General features: G+C 34.2%; 1 long non-coding RNA gene and 1 other non-coding gene across 2 annotated transcripts; one reads left to right on the forward strand and one right to left on the reverse strand.

The window, feature by feature from the left end:
* Nucleotides 1-1,537: 1,537 nt before the first annotated feature.
* On the forward strand, nucleotides 1,538-1,698 carry LOC146994389 (U1 spliceosomal RNA). The gene has a single exon (XR_015044325.1). It is a non-coding gene; the product is annotated as a U1 spliceosomal RNA (small nuclear RNA).
* Nucleotides 1,699-12,262: 10,564 nt separating this feature from the next.
* LOC146994390 (uncharacterized) lies at nucleotides 12,263-20,918 on the reverse strand. The gene is made up of 2 exons (XR_015043870.1): nucleotides 20,787-20,918; nucleotides 12,263-12,773 (listed from the first exon to the last, which is right to left on the reverse strand). It is a non-coding gene; the product is annotated as an uncharacterized LOC146994390 (long non-coding RNA).

Genomic DNA, 20,918 nt, shown 5'->3' on the forward strand with positions numbered 1-20,918 from the left:
AATACGAAGAGTCAAAAAATTTCACAGCTTCACTAAGAGTAACCAGTGAGCTTGTTTAGTTCTGAGAAACACGTTTCATTGATAAATTATTTGCGCTTTTATGTTTTATTTGAAAACATATCCTGAAAATATTTTACGTGTGCATGTGAAAAACATCTGACTTTGCGATTCCTTTAATTTTGTTTCGGTTTCGTTATCAGTGCGCTTGAATTGAGCTTTACCATAAAATAGGACTTCTGCACGTTTATTCAGAACTATCCGGCAGATACGCGAAGACGAATGTGAGGAATTAATAGATTTTATCATTGCAATGAAGTTCGCTTTCATTGCCCATAAAAAATTAATTCCTGCGTAATAACGATTTAAGTCCACGAATTCTTAAAATCATATTCAATCCATGGATAGTTAAAAAAGAAAGGTATAACAATTTTATAAATTACAAGAAAATAAGCGATAATTTACTATAACTTCAAAGCAGTTTCATCTTGAAAATTAGTTCTTTTGGTTAAGAAAAGAAAATCCGTATTCAAAACAAAAGAAATTGAATATCAGAAGAATAAGCAACTTTACAAGTCATCTGTCTTTTCCTTCCTCCGTTTCCTCCTAAGTTAAGAATTCTGCGATCCAGAATTCTTAAAGCTTCTTAACTAACATTCATAGCAACATAGGAGTATATAGAGAGACTTTTCATATAAAGCCCACGTTAAAAGTACATTAAATCACGCGCAACATGGCGCTGACATGCGCAGAGAGCATCCTTTTCTGGGATATCCCTATTCCTATAGGCCCACCAGCGGCCGAGCGGTAAAGTCGCTGAACACTGGTAGTTCGGTCCGAGGTTCGAATCCCGCGAACGGGCTGGCTGCATGGGTGTTTTCGTGGTTTTCCCCATGTGTAACGTGTATACGAGCCGGTTTCCCTTAGAAAGTCCTCCACGAAGGCATCCGTCCCCTTAGTCAGATAGCCCTAGTGTGCTTTGCCATAATTAAATACACACACACCTATTCCTATAGTCCAAACGATTCTTTTCTGGGATATTCTGACAAAAAATAGTGTTCTGATCTTGAATAATAGTTAAATGAGCGCCAGAAATTCATCGAATTGAAGAGGAGTCATGCGAAAGTAATTAAAAGAAATTTCGTTTCGTTCAAGCGTATTTCTTCAATTAAATTATTTGCATCTCCTTAACTGCTGTCATCTCTCACATATTAGTATAAATCACTGCATTCTGCTTCTCTTACATAAAGCAAGAAATAAAATAAGTTTTAATCGAGCAGAAATTAAATCCATTTTAATTAAAAAATGTAATCGTAAAAAGTAATACCACAAAAACTTTACGTTTCGCTCACCCAAGTTTCCGTCATGAAGTGCCATCTAGTGCGAGCATATGAGAAAGTGTTTTATTACGCTTTGCGTTTGTCACCCCAACGGACCAGTGTGAACGAAACTTTAAATATGTGAAGCTACTTTTCTTAACTACCACCAGTATTCTTATAAAAATAATAAAGTAATGATATTTTCCGAACCTGAATCCCGCATACTTACCTGGCACTGGGGACGCCTTGATCATCAAGGAGGCTCCCCCGAGCAGAGGCCTCTCATTGCACTTCGAGGGGTTGACGTTCGCCACATCCGCAAATTGCGGTTGCTTGGGGTGCATAATTTTTGGTAGCGGGGACTGCGTTCGCGCTGTCCCTAATAAAATGAAAATTAGTTTCTTCTATGTATCTATGTAATGCTATTCCTTACCGCCCTGATTTTATACAAATTGGTTCTGAAAATTTTGTATTTGTTCTTTTCTCGTTCAAGGAGAAAATTCATATCTTTAAAGTCTGTTTTGATTGTTGATTTAATGTTATTCATCAGGGAAGTAGTAGTACTTTTAGTTAAGAATAGAAGGGAAATGCTGATATGATTAAATAGTATTTTTATTTAATGGCAAACTTCTATTACTTAAACAGCTATCTGAAGCCGAAACTTTTAACAATTATGTATTAATTTGAAAATTGTGTTTAAAAACTAAGGATTTTTAGATTTTTATCGTATTTTTATTCTTATATTAACAATATCTGCGTGATATTAGTTTTAGCAGTGATATTAAGAGCGCAGTGTAACAATTCAGCTAACGTGTATCTGAATTTTAGGATGATAAAATTATAACGAATAGTAATAACGTGCATCTGAACTTTTTGATTTTGCACTTTCATTAAAGTGATTACGCGAACTAGAAAAATTTAGCCACGCCTCTCTTGGATACGAGAACAATTTCAACAGAATAACTAGTACTAAAGTGTAAGAAATCCCACAAGATTTCTTTTTATTGAAAAAAATGAAAGAAAAAAAATTGTAAGCTTCCATTATTTTAACAGCACAGTAAAGCCAAGATTTTTATAGAATTATACATTAACTTAAAACTTATGCTTAAAAATTGTACAAATTTTTGGTTTATTTTGCATGTTAGATTTGCAATTAACCATACCTGAGCTTAAAACCATTTGCTTAGTTTTTATTTAGCAGTGACACTTAAAGAGCACAGTGCAACAAAATTTCAACAATCGACTAATGACAATAGATATCTGAGTCCTCTCTTGGATACGAGAACAACTTTAGAAGAATAACCAATACTAAATATTACTTTCACAAGCTTTGTTTGTATTGAATGAAATTGAAATTCCAGCATTTCTTTAAATGAACTTGTTAAACAGCTAAGTAGAATGTATTAGTCATGCAAAAACTGAAAAAATTACTGGGAAATTTTCCGCAATTAAACTTTTAATTTCCTGTACCTAATCTTCTGAAGTTAGCCTTGAAGACTCGCGTCATAGATTTTTTTCAACTTTTCCCACCAAACTTTCAACTAGGAAACATTTGCATTATTTTAAAATCATGATTCCATGCTCCAAACAATTCATAAATTGCAAAATTGCTGGAATATTCCGAAAGGTATGGTTTAACTGGACTCTGCAAATTTACATAATACGAACGTATGTGCTGCCATCTAGTAATTATTAAATTGTGGAACTGTAGCTTAAGATCAAATACCGTGAAAAAAATTACTTTCATTTCATTAAATGAAAAATTCATATCGAACGTACTTAATGAATGAAACAGATTTCATTATATTTTAAGCACGGAAATCAAGGAAAATTAACACAATATCGTTTATGCATTAACTATAGAAGATTATATATTTTTATGGTTATTCCTATGCTTGACACTATTTTACACTTCAGACAAAAAGGTACATGACACCTCAGAGAATTTTACTTGTAATTTTCTTGTTTTGGGTAATACAGCTTGCCCATTGTAAGCAGAATCAACGATAGATACATTTTTAGAAGTATTCCAAATTTTTGTGTTCCTGAAACGGATGTACCTTCAAGAATTTTCTGGGAAACTTCTCAGTTTTTGAGTAGTTTTGAATGATGCTTATGTTTGCGCAATATCTAATGTAATGTAAATGATATGCAAAAGGAGTGCAGAAATTGCTGTTATCGCTTTATTTAAGAGAAGATAGAACAAGTTTTTTGCGCAATATCTAATGTAATGTAAATGATACTCAAAAAGAGTGCAGAAATTGCTGTTACCGGTTTATTTAAGAGAAGATAGAACAAGTTTTATTGCATAGTAGGTACGCATTCATGGTTGAAAGAAACACCGTAAGTTTAATAAGGCATACAGGAAAAATTAAACATAAATAACTTTTATTAAAATAACTAAAGTAATTTACCTATATATAACTAAAAGTGCATAACAAGAAATAACGTCCCCTGTCGATATTAAGAAATATCACCCCAGGCTAACAAAAAGTTCTCAAATACCAGCACTCCTGTTACTTTAGAAAAAGTACATTTCTATTCCGTTGGAGCAAGAGATAAAGTCCCAAAAATAATACAAACGACACCATGGACCTTATACCTAACCCAGTGGGCGCGGCGCGCGTCACCGACATGTCAGCAAGAAAGAGTAGGGACGATCTGGTTTACTTTAACCACTGAAACCTATGGCGTTTGTATCACATAACTCTTTTTAATTATTAAATGTGATACGTTGTATAGTGATGAGATTATGAAAGCCACAGTTTTTTCCAAATAGGATACAGTTCACTCCTTCATTACAAACCGGACTTTTTGTTTTTGTGTGAACGGTGCTATCTCCTCGTCTAGAAATATCCATAGCGGTATTCCGCAAGGGTCAGTTCTAGGACCTTATATGTATCTATTTTATGCTGCTGACTTTCCTCAAGCATCTCAAAATAACGCTATTTTGGCCTGTTATGCAGACGACACTGCCCTGGCAGTAAAGTCTGTTAATATGAATCACGCCATCAAAAAACTACAAGATGTCATTCCTAGCATTGAACTCATGCAATGGAAAGTCCAAATAAACGCAGCCAAATCTCAACTTCTCCTCATACGCAGAAATAAAAGGAACACACCTGTCAAAAGAGGACTTTATCTATTTAACGAAATTGTTCCCCATGCCAAGTACCTCGGAGTGATTATAAATGATCGCTTAACGTGGACTAACCATATAAATTACGTCAGGGATAAGGCCTTACAAATTATCAAATGTCTCTTCCCAATTATTGGTAAATACTCCACTCTCGACCTGGGAAAAAAGCGGCTCATCTACACGTCTGCGATCAGACCGATCATGACTTACGCCTCCCCAGCGTGGGCCGACCTGACCAAAACTGACCCCAATAAATTATGTGTTGTGCAGAACCGCTATCTCAGGATTACTACGAATGCTCATTATTTCGTGAGAAATAAGTGTCTACAAGATGACCTCAAGATCGACCCCTTAGATAAGTCCATCGCAAAGCAAAATCGGAATTTCTTCAGAGAAGCCCAGGACTGCAATCATATGCGTCAATTTAACCTCTTTGAATATGAAATATTGCACGAAGACAGGCACCTTAGGCCATTTACTGCATTTATCCTCAATGAAAATCAGAACTTTCCAACCTAAGTTTTTACCCTGTGTTTACTTGGAAAACTGAAATGCTTAAAGTTAAGCAGCCACTATCGGGGTCAAGGCTTCCATCTGAGCAGTTCGGGTTTCGCAGCCAACTTTCCACCACCAAGCAACTGATTAGATTGGTCGAGTTTTGCGGTGACGCACTGCACAAAAATCAAAATGTGGCTCTCCTCATGCTGGACGTGGCGAAAGCTTTCGACCGCGTCTGGCATGAAGGACTTATCTACAAATTAATTCATCACAATCTTGACAGAGAGATCATCTTGCTCATCGTCTCTTTCATCTCCAACAGGACGTTTTCAGTTTCCATAGGAGTTGACTCTTCTTGTGTCAAACCAATAAATGCTGGAGTCCCCCAAGGATCAATTTTGGGATCCATTTTATATCTCCTATACGTCGCAGACTTCCCTAATGTTGACAATGATCCTAACTATTTTCTTGGTTGCTACGCGGATGACACGGCTTTAGCCGTTAAGTCCGCTAGCGCCAAACATGCTATTTTCAAGCTACAACAACGCATGCCTGACATTGAAGAATGGTGCCAAAGATGGCGTATCTCTATTAATGCACAAAAATCGAACCTTTTAATCATTAGGAAGAAACGCAGGTTTATACAATTAAATGAAAATATTACACTGTTTGGGGAAACAGTCCCGCATGTTGAAGAAGCCACTTACTTAGGAGTCGTATTTAACAGACAACTCACCTGGAAGAATCATATTAAAAACCTTAAGAGAAAAGCTTACAGCATTATTAACTGCCTCAGGCCTTTACTTGGCAAATACTCCAGCCTTGATCTTCGCAGGAAAAGACTTCTATATATATTACCATGATCAGGCCTATTTTAACTTATGCGTCGCCTGCATGGGCCACTGTAAAAGATAATGAAATTAACCAGTTACAGATTATACAGAATAAAATGCTCAGACAAATGACTAATGCGCACATGTATGTTAGTAACGTCACATTGCATCATGACTTTGAACTCCATTCAATTAAAGAACACCTGCACAAGCTGAATTCACAATTTTTTAATAAAGCACTAAACTGTGACCATCTTGCTATATTTGATACTTTTAATTATATTATCCTCTCTGACGACGAAAAACTGAGACCTCTCGCGGCTCACCTCACTCACGACTCTAATTTTCCAACATAATCAAGAATTGTAAATATTTGTAAAGCATCTTGTATTTATATTTTTTACTTTATGATTGTATCTTTATTATAAAAGTTTTTGTATTTATTTATGTATTTATGTATTTATGTATTTTGTTATTTCACACTGATGACTTTCACACTACCCGTCAGTCCATGATCGTTTCCTTGCTTGGTCTGCGATGTTGGCCCCCCTTATTACCACCTACCTCTCTAAACTGATGATTGTACTACTGCGATGTGCCTTCATGGCAATTTATGGAGCCGGACAAGCGGCCATGTGCTGCATTCTGGCAATATACAAACAGGTTTTATTTTTAGAAGACCTGAGATTATCATACAAAACACTTTCTGAAAAAGTAATGTTATAAAATTTTGCCTAGTTTTGAATTTGAAATCATTGCAGTTCGATTCCAGTAGCCCAGAATGATAAAGATTTTATGAGAATACAGGAAAGCATCTTTTCAGAAACGCTGTTATAATTTTGCTATTTTGTTTTTATCACAGGGCGAGGAAAAAGACAAGCTGATGAATGCAGTAAGGCCACCTTGTTCTGTTTTATATATAGCTCTGAAATGAACAGCCAAGCGGAAAAGTCACTGAACACTAGCAGTTCGGTTCGAGGTTTGAATCCCGCGAAGGGACAGGTAGCATGGGCGTTTTCGTGGTTTTCCCATGTGTAACGTGTATAGGAGCCAGTGTCCTTTAGTCTTCCACGAAGGCATCCCTACCCTTAGGTAGATAGATAGATCGTATCGTTGTTTATGCTCTCAACGTTACTGGTTACTTTCAAAAGTGGCCATCCTAGAAAGGTGATTGTCAAAAAGTATTCACTACGCTTATTTATACGTTATGCATGAATATATTCTTATCAGTCAATCTATTTTATATATGTAAATTGCCAATACTTAAAAAAAAATTCAATTTTCAATACTCTGTTTCCCATGTCTTCTTCTAGAATGATATTTAGCAAATTTAGTTCCTCTACAATGATATAGATTTATACACAGCAAATCCAAGTGCATCTCTACGGGAAGATAATAAACCAGCTGTGTTACAACCAGATAAAAGGCGGTATATATATATATATGCAAATACATAAAGAAACACACACATATATATATATATTGTATATCGTGTTTTCTGAATTAATATATATAATTTTACTTTGCTAATATATAATACCAATTTTGTAATTTCCGAATTTCTACCCCCTTATCATGTATTATCAGCTGTACTTTATAAACCTGATACACCTTAAAGTATCAGCTGTATTTTATAAACCTGTACTACGATAGATTTTTTACACGGTTTCTGATACACAGAAACACAATTTGATTTTATGCATTTAAGTATCAAGTGAAATCTTGAAACCGATCATTCATTATAACAGTTACTCTTTATGTAGTTTTCATTCACGTCCTGCTAGTGTTTTTGCAATAAAATGCGTGTTAGTAATTGATTTTTAATTTTCGTTACATCTTGATACTGCTGCTGAAGATATTCTATCAAGAATAGTATTTTTTACTACGTTTATGTGAACGGATACATAGACTATTTCTCCGCGTACTATCGAGATTTGACCCCTTTTCAATTAAAAAATATAGATAGGAGTGTTTTAAGATTTTATTATAAAAGTAAAATATATATATAAAGCTCTGTATTTTATACCTGCACATATTTATAATATTCTGTGCACGTTATACATGTATACACATTTCATCAATTATAAAATCATTTATGTAATTTTTATGTAGCGATGAAATTACCGAAATATTTAAAATCTGGTATTTTTAAAAACCGTTTTTACGTAGAATAATGGCAAATTACAAAACATTAGGCAGCATTAAAAAGGCGATCCAGCGTGATGAACAAATTTTTTTAAAAGGAACTGCGACTGCTGCAAATATCTCAGATATCTTTCATTCAACACAAAAGTGGAAAAGTTGTGTTCCTAGGCAAAATATACCTTGCAGTTTTTGAATCACAGACGGAAGAAATGACAGCAGGTCTTCTGTTCAACTTTGAGGGGACGTGTTTAAGTGTTTTATGGCTTACTCACTTTCCCACCCAAAACAGTACCGTGGCCTTCGAGATAACATAACTAATCTCGAAGGCCACGACAGTACAGAGGATGGAAAGCGTTGTTGCCATAGTAACCAGGCTGTAGGTACTCTTACACATTTGACTCTTTATTGCTAAACGTTCTGTTATCAAAAATCCACACGAGAAAGAAGCATTAATCCCTCTTAATGTATTGCGTAAACTGTACGATGAATGAGAAGTCAACATGCGAAATTTAGAATTGTTAAACGTTACTTCTGGAAGTTATGGAAATATTCTCTGTCCTGTAATTTTGCAAAAATTTACAGAGGAATTAAGTTTGTAATTTGATCAAAGTCGTAAAATTGAAGGAGGATTCGAATTCTTAAAGAAGGAAATCAACTGTCGAGAAGCTGCAAGTTTAACTCTGCGAAAACGAATCAGAAACCAAACATTCGTTAAGATGAACAACTCACGAAAGTTTATTGAAATTATAAGCCGAAAGTTCCGAATGTCTTTCTAGGTGTAATTGGACTGCTTCAGCTTTGTCAACGATTTGATACAAATGTGTCTTTTGTAATAAAGACCATACGAAATACAAATGAACTAAAGTGAACTCCGAAGAGAATCGCGGCATTTTGAAATGTACCGGAAGATGTTTTCTGTGTTTTGAATGTAAATATTTAAGAATCAATTGTAATAATAGACCATTTTCCTTCAGAAATTGTGGCAGTAAACATCATGAAAGCGTTTGTGTGAATTCCGAATCAGCTGTCTCTTCTCCAGTGTAAAAAAAAATAAGGAAACCGAAACATCGGCGGAAATTGTACAAAATTCTTCTGCTAAAACTAGATGTAATATTATGCTTCAAACGGTGTATGCTGCAATGTAAGAGAATCTTCATTGTTTTTAACATATGAAGCGTGAATACGAGCCAGTTTCGCTTAGAATGTTCTCCGTGAAAAAGTTCCTTGCCTTCACTTCCTTCAAGCAAAGAGGAAGATTAAGTTGGGTGTACCTGATATATAAGTATTTATTTCAGAAATTTTAAAAAAATTTAATATATATATATGAACCTGAGCTGAAGATTATTATGCGATTTCAGTTAGAATACAAGTCCTTAACTCTTTCATATTGAATGCAAGATGTGCTCTTAATTAGGACAAAACTTGGTTTTTGGATGTGTCAGTGTTTTGTCAGAAGTCTAAATTTTTCGCTAGAAAAAATTTTTAATCCTGTTTAAATTTCTCAAATTTAATCTTTAAGACATTTCAGGTTTCATTTAGTGAGTTCTACAAGACATACAATTACCATTTTCACATTTATGATTTGAAGTGTACCGTTACCTTAAGAATATTTTATGAATTCCTGTGTAAATAACGTTGACTGGCGAAGAAAACAGAATACGGAGTCAAAAAATTTCACAGCTTCACTAAGAGTAACCAGTGAGCTTGTTTAGTTCTGAGAAACACGTTTCATTGATAAATTATTTGCGCTTTTATGTTTTATTTGAAAACATATCCTGAATATATTTTACGCGTGCATGTGAAAAACATCTGACTTTGCGATTCCTTTAATTTTGTTTCGGTTTCGTTATCAGTGCACTTGAATTGAGCTTTACCATAAAATAGGACTTCTGCACGTTTATTCAGAACTATCCGGCAGATACGCGAAGACGAATGTGAGGAATTAATAGATTTTATCATTGCAATGAAGATCACAATTTTATTTAAATACACCCAAAAATCTAATTTTTAGGTATTTTCATAAAATGCAAATATTTTTTAAATATGCGATAGGATAATTGGAGAAAATAACCCAGCTTCAAGAGTTATTTTCACAGCTACGCAATTTTCGATTTTAATTTTTTTAATTCCTCCCAAAGCAAATTTCCTCCTAGGAAAACAAATGTCTCCGGATTTTCTTTCCATTGCAACATTCCTGTTCTACAATGAATCATTTCAAGCGAAGCACATTAAGTGAGAATGGAATTTCTTGTGGCATGTAATTCCGACACATAACTCTCGAGTTGCTTGGTCCTAACACAGCGTCCCCTTAGACTTTTATAAATGACTGAAAATTAACACTTTCACCATAGTGAAGCTGAATATTATAACACAGTTTGATTTAAAAATCTGTACGAGAAAGGAATTTCTCACTACTATATCAAAAACGTACGGAAATCGTACGCAAGTGCCATTTTCAGACTTATGCTCATCAGCATATATCCAGACATAGAACTGCTAAGTAAGAATCGTCAGGAAGGAAGGAAACCCCACGATTCAACTATTGGCATTAATTTATTAGATTCAATATAATACATTGGTGCAGACGTATTTTCAAGAAAGGTACTGACATTAATTTATTTGAGTTAATGCAAGATAAATGCTATTTAAAAAGCCTTGAATGGGTGTAAAAGCTCTAATTACATAGCACCAACATAAAATTAACTGAATTGTATTCGAAAAATTGTTGATAGCAAGATATGCTAAAAAAGTTAATTTCGAAGGGAACAAGAGTAAGTTAATTCGCAGAACATTGATTTATAAAAGTAGTCCCAGTTGGTGGGTCCATCAACTTTCAAGTTGGAAAAAGTTTGAGAATTTTTACTTTAATCATTAACATAACAGTGGCATGTAATTCCAATCACCTGGGTACATTTCGGTTTAAACCTACATTTTTAAAATGCTAGTACGTTCTCTACATTAATATGACAATTTAGCGTTGAATTTTTTTTAAGGGGACTCATACGCCTTAAAACCCATAAGATCTTCGAATGTGTAACTGTTGCAAGAATTGGGATAACTTATTTATTTTAAAAGCAATTACTTCCAACTTTTTACAGCTGACTACATAATATAGCTGCTTTCTGAAATAGTAATCAGAAAGTTTGTGTTGCCACAAATATTTTTATAATTTTATCCGCTTTGTGACAAAAATTTTAGTAATGCTTCCACCTTGCGCGCACAGTTTAAAACATTGTGTTGCATAATTTAATTCCATATTTAATATGTAGATTTCATAACATTTGCAAACTATTGCGAACCGAAAATTCTAACAATTTCATGTTAAATTTTTATTTTATTTGAAGTTGAGTTTATAAAATGTATTTTATTAAGAAATCTAATGTTCTTGCGCATAAAATTTTGTAATATTAAAATATTCATCAAATTTTTGGTTCAGGTAGAAGATAGTGCCCATATAAAGAATTACATCAACTTTGAAGTATGTACCATTAGCCATTTTTAAAGTACGCGCCCAAGGTGGAAATATGACGAATAATTTTGTCACTAAGTGGATTAAATTACAAAGCTATTTGTGGCAACACAAACTTTCTGGTTACTAGTTCCCAAAGCAGCAATATTATGTAGTCAGCTGTAAAAAGTTGGAAGTAATTGCTTTTTTAAATAAATAAAATATCCCAATTCTTGCAACAGTCGCATATTCGAAGATCGTAAGGGGTTTAAGGTGTATGAACCCCCTTAATGAACCGACACTTGCTCGTAAGCGCTGATCAAGAATGATTGAACACTTAGGTCTACTTGCCAACTACTTCCAGTGGAGTGGTTCTCTTTCTTCAAAGAGAGATTTGGAGAGTTCTAACAGAAAATAACAATGCATTGATGGTGTTGGTGAATTTGATTATAGCAAAGCACTTGAGGGTTATCAGCTTAAGAAGAGGGATGCCTTCGGGCTGTGCTTTCAGGGGAAAACTGGCTCATACGATACTCCTATACGTTGTTACACATAGGGAAAACCAAGAAAACGTCCATGCAGCCAGCCCGTTTGCGGGATTCGAATCTAGAGTCGAACTACCGGCTATTTTAGCGCTCAATCGTTCGTGAGCTATAATGCATTGAAACAAAAATTATTTATTCATATTATTAGATGATTTATTCATATTATATTATTAGATTCTCAAATATTATTTATTCCAACAATATCTTGAAAGAAATTATACTCTGCGTTATTAGTTATTAATTGATGTCTATGCTGAACTCTGTTCCTTATAAACAGCTTTGCTTTCTCTATGGAATAGAAAAAAAAAAAAAAAAAAAAGACTCGTACATGACACTAGTTAAAACTGCAAGATATATTTTATTGGAATTTAATGAGATATTCTAAAAACAATAAATTTGAAAATAACGCTAATTATGATTCACTTACAGAGAGCGTTTTAGATTTCATTCTTTAGAATGCAAAGCAATGAAAAGGAATCTCTTTTCCAAATATTAAAATCTTAAACTACAAAATTTATAGTTGGTCACATTTAAAATGTCTGTTTCAAAAGATGAGACCCGATGCGTTTCTAAGGACTTTCCATGTGGAATCCTCCATTGACGGTGTAAATAACTGGTTGAGATCTGCTTGGTCTGTTGATACGTCGTTTCTTGAGGACATAGTAGATATCCATGATCAGCGTGAAGAGAAGGAGGATGACAAAGATACAAATAACTATGAAGTAACTAGATTTAGAAGACGATTTCTCTGTAGCGTACATCAAAGAACCGACGATAAGGAACCAGACAGTGAAGATGTTGAGTCCAACACAAATGGATTTCGTACGTGCATCCATGGCACCGAGTAATCTGTAAGACATAAAATGAAGTGTGAGTAAGATAAAGTTGCATGATGATTCCCATCCTTTGGTTTGTTTGACTACCGTTTGATTACCCTACATTATGTTTGATTAACCGAAAACCTTTTTAAGATACGTAGTTGTATGCTACCATAATTATTAATATCCAAAATCCTGCTTAAACATATTTTGTGAAATATATTGAAAGTATTTAAAACTAAATCACTGGAATACGCTTCCGGACTATTATGGCCCCAACAAAGCGATCTTAGAGAAAAGGTTTGCAATCTGTGTATTAAATTATTTAAAACTAGAATAAAAATGCAATACGAGAAACAGTTCATTCTTGGCTGATCGCAGAGGAAAATGTGTAGCTTGTATTTATTTACAAAATAAACTATTTTTCTATGTACATTTTTGAATTATCAGAGCGAATTATTTCATAATTCAAAATGTGCCAAAGAACTTTAGGGCATGATTTGCCCTAATTTTTTAACATGAAACTACATGGGGATATTACCCGATTTCGGTTTATCAAGAAAGGGAAGGAAAATAATTTTAAAGTGATTCGAGGAAAAATCAATTTATTGAATATTGAATATTTCGAACTCAATTAGATTTCGGAGAAAATTGAACATTAATTTGTAATACGTTACATATATAGAAAATATTCCGTTAGTCTTCAATGAAAATTTAAAATTAGTGAAAGCTCGAGTAAACCCAAGTTCTACTCTGCACATACAGTAACCGTAAAATGTACAGATTTCAATATTATAAGCCGTTTTGCTATTCGTGTATTGCTCAATGTCGATAATTGTCTGGCGCTATGGGAATTTTAGCGAAGAATCTGTTAATGAGTTCTATTACTGTTTAGGTAATGTAATTTATTTTCGTGATGCAAACTTCTCAGATGGCCAAATAATTTATTATGAAGACAAAAACAAGCACACAAGTGTTAGTGTTATCGAAGACATCCCAAAGGTAATTGTCCCTATCAAGAAGATTTGTTTTCGTTTAATTTAGTTAAGGAAAAACACTCGTCTATCTGCCTAAGGGGAGGGATGAAACTGATTAGATACAATGATATGAATGAGAATCCTTTTAGTAAAATATATGCTTTATATTTAGAACAAGAGGCCTTTAAAGAAAATGAACATTGGAAGAGCGAAATACTATCTCCGAGTGTGTAGCAAGCTGCTTCGAAAATAACTTGAAATTGAATTTGGGGTACATGGTTGTAGCGCACCCAAAACATATTTAGCGATTTTAGATTTGCGCGAAGATCTCAACTGTAATTTCGCCAAGCTCGTGAAGTGCGAATGTAAAAACAAAGTATAATAACAGCAGTAATACTCGCATGTCTTTCTTAAGAATACTTTTAACAATTTTTATTATTATGTCATCGCATGCAATTTTTCCAATCAACTGCAGCACTTTCACACATGTTAAGCTGGTTACATAATTTCATGGACGTCGACTCCTTTGCCAAGAATACATAATTCTAATACCAGCAACGAACTATATGCTGGAACCGCTGAACTAAATTAGAATACAGAGGCCCTTTTTGTGCAATTTTTAACACATTGCATCTCTAAATGGTTTCATCTATGGGAAAGTTTCATGGTGTGGCCATTTTCGCATACTCGTTTTTCAGGGAAAAGACTTTTGAAATCATGACATGCATCCATGTTATTACTTGATAAATTAAAGCTCGTTGACGTCATATTCACAAAAAAGCAACGCATATGCTTTTAAATAAACGACACGAATTCGAAAATCTCATCAGAAATTTAAGAACGTGCGGCGAGAGCAAAAATGCAACACGGTGCTAATATACGATTACGTGGCGAGGCACAAGAAAACAGAGCTAGATTTTGGCGAGACCTCAGTTGACTGTCGATTCAGTTTCGCGAGCCGCTGTAACAAAGGGGTACAGAATTTGGAAAATGTATAGTCTTAACATTAGGAGGTTTAAACATTGAAGGAACATTCGGAATAGAATGTTTTTTTGATATTAAGTAACACAAATCCTCGTGATAGGTTATAACTGAAAGCGAAAGGTGAAATATTTCTTCCTTTTCTTATGTAAAAACTTATTACTTTACAGTAAAGTGACTGTACTAAAACGCGACCACCTAAATTCCTGATGTTTAATTACACATGACAAATTTAAGAGTTTATTCCGTCACATTAATAAAAGCATGACTTGTCTAAATTAAGCTTTCTGAAAATGAAAATGATAGTAAAATGTTTGAAACAGTGGATTCTAAAAAAAGGTCCAAAACAATCTAATTTTAACAAGATGTTTCGAGATACGTCTCTAATGTATTTATGAAATTTTATCAGACTTTTTCTTTAACAGAATGCAATAAATGATACTTTACTCTGATGCCATAGACCAGTGGTGCCCAACCTTTGGCCTATCGCGAGCACATTTCCAAAACATCAACATTTTTGTTAAACATATTTGCAATCATATGTGATACGTCTGAAATATTAATTTCGGCAAATGGGTTTGAGATGAATAATAATATTCGTTGAACTTTATGCAAATTAGAGAGGCGGAGCTCAAAATTATTTTTCAGTACATTTAGGTTTTCAGAGCATTTCTCTGTTTCAATTGTCTTGTGGTTATTAATATGGCTTGATAAATTCTGAAAATGGGTGAAAGTTTTTTTTTCTTTCATCTGATTTATCCACAAATTTAACTTTATCTGAAAAGCAGTTACAGACCCAGTCAATTGAAAAAGGGCCTTTTTCTTTTCCCTGGATATCTTCGTTCAGATTTTTCACATTGATCAGTTTAGCTGTTATATTTGTGAGAAAATACAGATCGGATAACTAATTATCGTCCAATTCTTTATAACTTTCGTTTTCGGATTACATAACTGCTTTACTGGCGAAAGAAGTTCTACAAATCATTGAAGTACTTTTCCCCTACTGAGCCATTTAAGGTCGAAATGAAGCAATAAGATTCCATGTTCGCTATCAAGTTCATCAGTCAGCAATCAATTATTTTATAACGTCTTGCAAGATATCTCTTATGACTATAAATCCTTACCATATTTTAACAATTAAGAAATATAAATGAATGGTTATTTTTGAAATATTTTTTGTTCATATTACCTAATCGTGCTGGCGAGCACATACAAAACGATCGGCGAGCACACTTGTTTTCACAAACACAAGGTTGGGCACCACTGCCATAAACGGCAGTTGGAGATTCTTTTTCTTTTATTCTGGAGTATTTGGTGTCGCCAGTTTGGTTTTCATACCAAACTGGCTATAATTGCCTAATTAAAACCAGGGCTATAATTGCCTAATTATTGTTCTTGTAATAATTTTATTTATATTATGAGTTTTGTTTTAATTCAATGTATTTCATGACTAGAAATTGATCAAGAGATAAAAAAGATGAAATTCTGTTTTCCAAGAGATTCTTCACAAAGAAGATTCTGTTCTAACCCCTAACTAGTGAAATTGTGGGGTACGAAGCCAAAATACCTGTACATTTATCTTTTTCATAACGAGAAGAAGCAGATGTCCGAATACAAATGCAATTTTAAATCGCATTCCTGTCTTTACTGTCCTACGACTCATTTACTTGTGTTACAGGAGTTAGAGTCTATACGCTGAATCCAAACTCAATGGTGTCATACCTTGTTATGTCGTCCTAACATTAAAATACATAAACGTTCCGAAATTGTGGAAATTATTGAATGCTTTTCAGTTAAAAAAAAATAAGGATTGTTGTAAAATTAGGGAACACTTCCCCGGCACTGTTCCCAACTTTTCATGTTCGTCCAAGTTTGACCCAAAAGCTTGTGGAATGAAACAGGGTAAAATACTCCAATGGCATCGAAAATACGTCATATGGTACTACTATTGTTCAAAAAATGCCCAAGAAGCTTGTGCTAGTAATAAAAAATCCTCGTTGCTAAGTTCGCCATTGCCATGTTTAAACATTCAGCTTATGAAAGCTGCTTTTAATAAACTGATAGAGGGCAAATTGCATTAAAATCTCAATTAATAGTTTACTTTTCCATGTACTATTCATAAACTAAAAACTGCGGATAATATAGGAAAATTCCAAAAATTTGAAATACTGTTAGCATTTTTATTATTTCTTGGTGCAGAACAGTTTCACTGGAAATCAACAGCAGTAGTCCATCATGCTAGGCTCCTATTTTCATTTCCCTTTCCGTATAATCTCAAGGAATCTTACCTTTTATATAGCAATTTCTAAAAAAAACAATTAAGTAGGACTATAAAAAGTTACTTTTCAGAGACATTCGGCGACCTAGTTTTCAATAACTGCTCAGGATTTCTTGAACCGACTGACGGTAAATTACTTCTTTATCGTATGCTCTTTGTATCTCTTTAAACAAATTGCAGGTTACTAATTTCTAAGTGTTCATTGGGCCGTTTGTATCTAACCTGAAAATCTATGAACATTTCTTTTAAAATTTACGTCCCAAAGCTCTGGAAAAACACTTTTCGTTTTTTTTCCCTGGACACCGCCTTAGTCTCTTCTCTAAGCGTAAGGTTTTATGCAGAAAGATTATATACAAGGAGTATTTTAATTTTACATATGAAACTTGATCTTTTATACCAAAATGTTACATACGTTGGTTAAGGTAATCCGTCGCCTAACATGAAAAATTATGTTTATGCCAATCCCTTCCTTGGTGAACAGGTTATTTTTAAATATACTTTCCTTCACTATACTTTATAATAAAGTAACTATAAACGTGTGCGCATATTTTACAGAATAATATACAGTTAAAGCTGCGTTATACTTTTAAATACGAGGGCTATCCAGAAAGTAGATTACGTTTTGGAATAAAAAAATAAACAAAGTATAGGAAACAAATTTTATTATATACAGATGAAAGCCACACTCAAATACTACTTTTCTACATAGTCACCATACAAATTAAGGCATTTATCGTAGCGATGTACGAGCTTGGAAATTCCTTCGTCGAAAAATTCGGCCGCCTGCGCCTTCAACCACTTCGTTACCTCTTCTTGCAGCTGTGCGTCGTCATCAAAACGCTGCATAGCCAGCCACTTCTTCATTGCTGGGAATAGGTGGAAGTCGCTTGGTGCCAGGTCGGGACTGTACGGCGGATGAGGAAACAACTCCCACTTAAAAGATTCAAGAACTTTACGAGTGACATTTGCCGTGTGGGGCCGGGCGTTGTCGTGAATCAACAAGATCTTAGAGCTCAACATTCCTCTGCGCTTGTTTTGAATTGCTCTTCTGAGTTTTTGGAGAGTTTGGCAATACCTTTGAGAGTTTATTGTAGTGCCTCTTTCCAGGAAGTCCACCAAAATTACACCTTTTCTGTCCCAAAAAACAGTCGCCATCATCTTCCTTGCCGACATTGTTTGCATGCATTTCTTGGGTTTTTGGGGAGAACTTGTGTGCCCCCACTGCATTGATTGCAATTTCGTTTCACAGTTCACATGTTTCACCCATGTTTCGTCACCAGTAACGATGCGATCGAGTAAAGAGTCACCATCCTTATGGTAAGCGTCCAAAAAGTTCAACGCTGCAACCCACTGACGCACTCCACCTTCAGTGATAATGTTGTCCCCATACACTTCACGAAGCTGCCGATAGATTTCTATCGGTTTACAGTTTTTTGCAGTCAGAAACCTTATTACTGAGCGCACCTCGCAGCTCGCGGGATTTTCAATTAACGCAGACATTTCAAACCGTCACAGTATCTGAACGGAGCACAGCACGAACCTCTCACTAGCACGGCTAGATGCAGACTGAGCTGCGCAACTCTCTGACCCCAAGATGGCCGCGCTAGCCCCGCCCCTAGCGGACACAGACGGAAACGTAATCTACTTCCTGGATGGCCCTCGTACAATTGTCCTTTTGGTATACATTTTATGATGACCATTAATTCCAAGTTGGTGAAATTTACCATATTTATTGGTTGCTGAGGGCTTTAAGAAAATTATGAATACCGTGTTTTAATAGAAATGGAGACTGAAGACACTTAATGAAAAGGAAATTTGCTCGGAAATTCATGAATTTAGTTTTTCGCTGCAATTAACATCAGAGTGAAATGATTTACGAGTTATGCGAGATTTATAGGAAATAAAACATTGTATGATTCATTGTAAATCGATGATTCTTAATTACAGATGAAGGCTATCGGTTGAGCATACTTAATTATCACTAATAACATCTTGGTATGAAATAAGTTAAATGAAATGAGGAGTGATAGGAAATTTTATATTCCTCAGTTACAATAAAATTTACTTAAATAAACAGTTTATCTAAGTAGAAATGACCACATTAAGTAGTGTAATATAGAACGTGCTACAGATATAAATCCATCGATTTCTCTTAGTGCAAGGACGAAATCTTTAAAATTGTACTGTGTTATAACAAAATAAACATTAGTAACTTTAAAGTTAATTTTGAAGATACGTTTTCTTGAAAGAGAACGAGGGCCTTCGTGGAAAGGCCAAGGCGAAATAGTTTCTAGTCCCGTTACACATGACGGAAACCATGAAAAACCAACTATGCCGACCAATGGAGGGTAACAATTTTAAATAAAAATAATTTTAATTTTGCTATCAAATTAGGCATTTAACATACAAATAAAATTTGCTCAACGAGAGTAAATATTCTTAAAGTAATCGTTAAGAGTCTTATCGTAGTTTTATTTCATTTAAAATCAGAAATGTTTTGATGTTTTGCAATGAAAATTTTGATGTTTTGAAAACTGAGATAAGTATACGAGGACTACCTAACATGAAAGATGCCTTCATTGAAGTCTTTTTCTTAAAAAATAGACTGCTTCGTTCAAGAAAACGAAACATATTTACACTAAAATTTCTTTTTATAAATATCAAGTAATCCCGTGTAATTACTGGCTTAGCTTTGGTCGTCGAAGCTAAATAACATCTTAAGCAAATTTTTATGTACCGTATTTCTACAATGGAAATTATCACTACATGGTTTCATACACATAAATTACTACATCAGCTGAAAAAATACTTTTCTGTGGATGGTGAAACACGGACAGAATTTGGAGAAAATGATAAATTAAATATTTTTCTCATGCAATACCTTGCACATTATGTACATTTCCATATTAACCATTTTCCCTTAACATATAACAAGCAGACTTAACAGCACTTCCTTTGCCCCTCGAAGGCCATACCTATTATGCTGGCATATCACCCGAGAGATAAATACCGCATTTTGCGTAGTACCGAAACGTCGCTAATTATACAATAGAAACAAGAAACCTTTATGCATTTTACTTCAATGCTTCGAGAAACGAAACAAATTCGCTTACAAAAACCGAAAGAAGTGTGGAGTGTCTTACTTTTCTGGGATTAAGTGCGAGCAAATAAGTGTTAATATTTAGATGCTCTAAAATTACAGAAATAAAAGGGCGAAATTTGCCAAAATATTCCCAAGTTGATAATTAACGAAGAATTTCAAAATATTAACAGAAATGCATAGATTTAGGTAAGCAAAGTATTTTAGCTTTACCAAAATGAAAGACTAAAATGTTAACAGACTAATTTGGATAAGATAATTAAAATTAAGTATTATAAGTAGTAATATGTTTCACAGATAATGAGATTTATTCTCTTAAAATCTATCCGAAGTTGTGATAGTTATCGTTATTTAATACTAGTAGGAAAACAAGTAGCTGGATTAATACCACTTGGATAATAACATTAATACTAGCTGGTTAACATTAATACTAGCATTACTATTACTCAACTACGTACTAAGTAACAGTTCAAATACAATATGTTATAATCAAATTAGATTTAAGCCGTGCATATGGCCAGTCTGGGTTTCAGACCGACAAACTCTTCTCTGCAAGAAAACAGCTAACTTACAGACTTTAATGCAATAATAGCACAGGTTTCCAAGAATAGCAATTTATAAAAATAAATTGGTAGAATAATTCACATGTAGTACATAGAAAACAAAATAATTACAGAAACATTAAAAGAATAAAAACAAGTACTTAACCTCTGGTACGTCTTCACAGTGAGCAGGTTTCTTAAGTCCTACAACAGACTTCGTAGACAAACTAGCAATTCCCAGGTGTTGGTATTTCACAAGAAGGAAAGCTCGAAGCAATGATGTCACAAATGAAGCTTA

This window comes from Stegodyphus dumicola, chromosome 11 (assembly GCF_044657685.1).
Source record: "Stegodyphus dumicola isolate Sdum_Otavi_A_Nest chromosome 11, ASM4465768v1".
Classification (NCBI taxonomy): Eukaryota; Metazoa; Arthropoda; class Arachnida; order Araneae; family Eresidae; genus Stegodyphus; species Stegodyphus dumicola.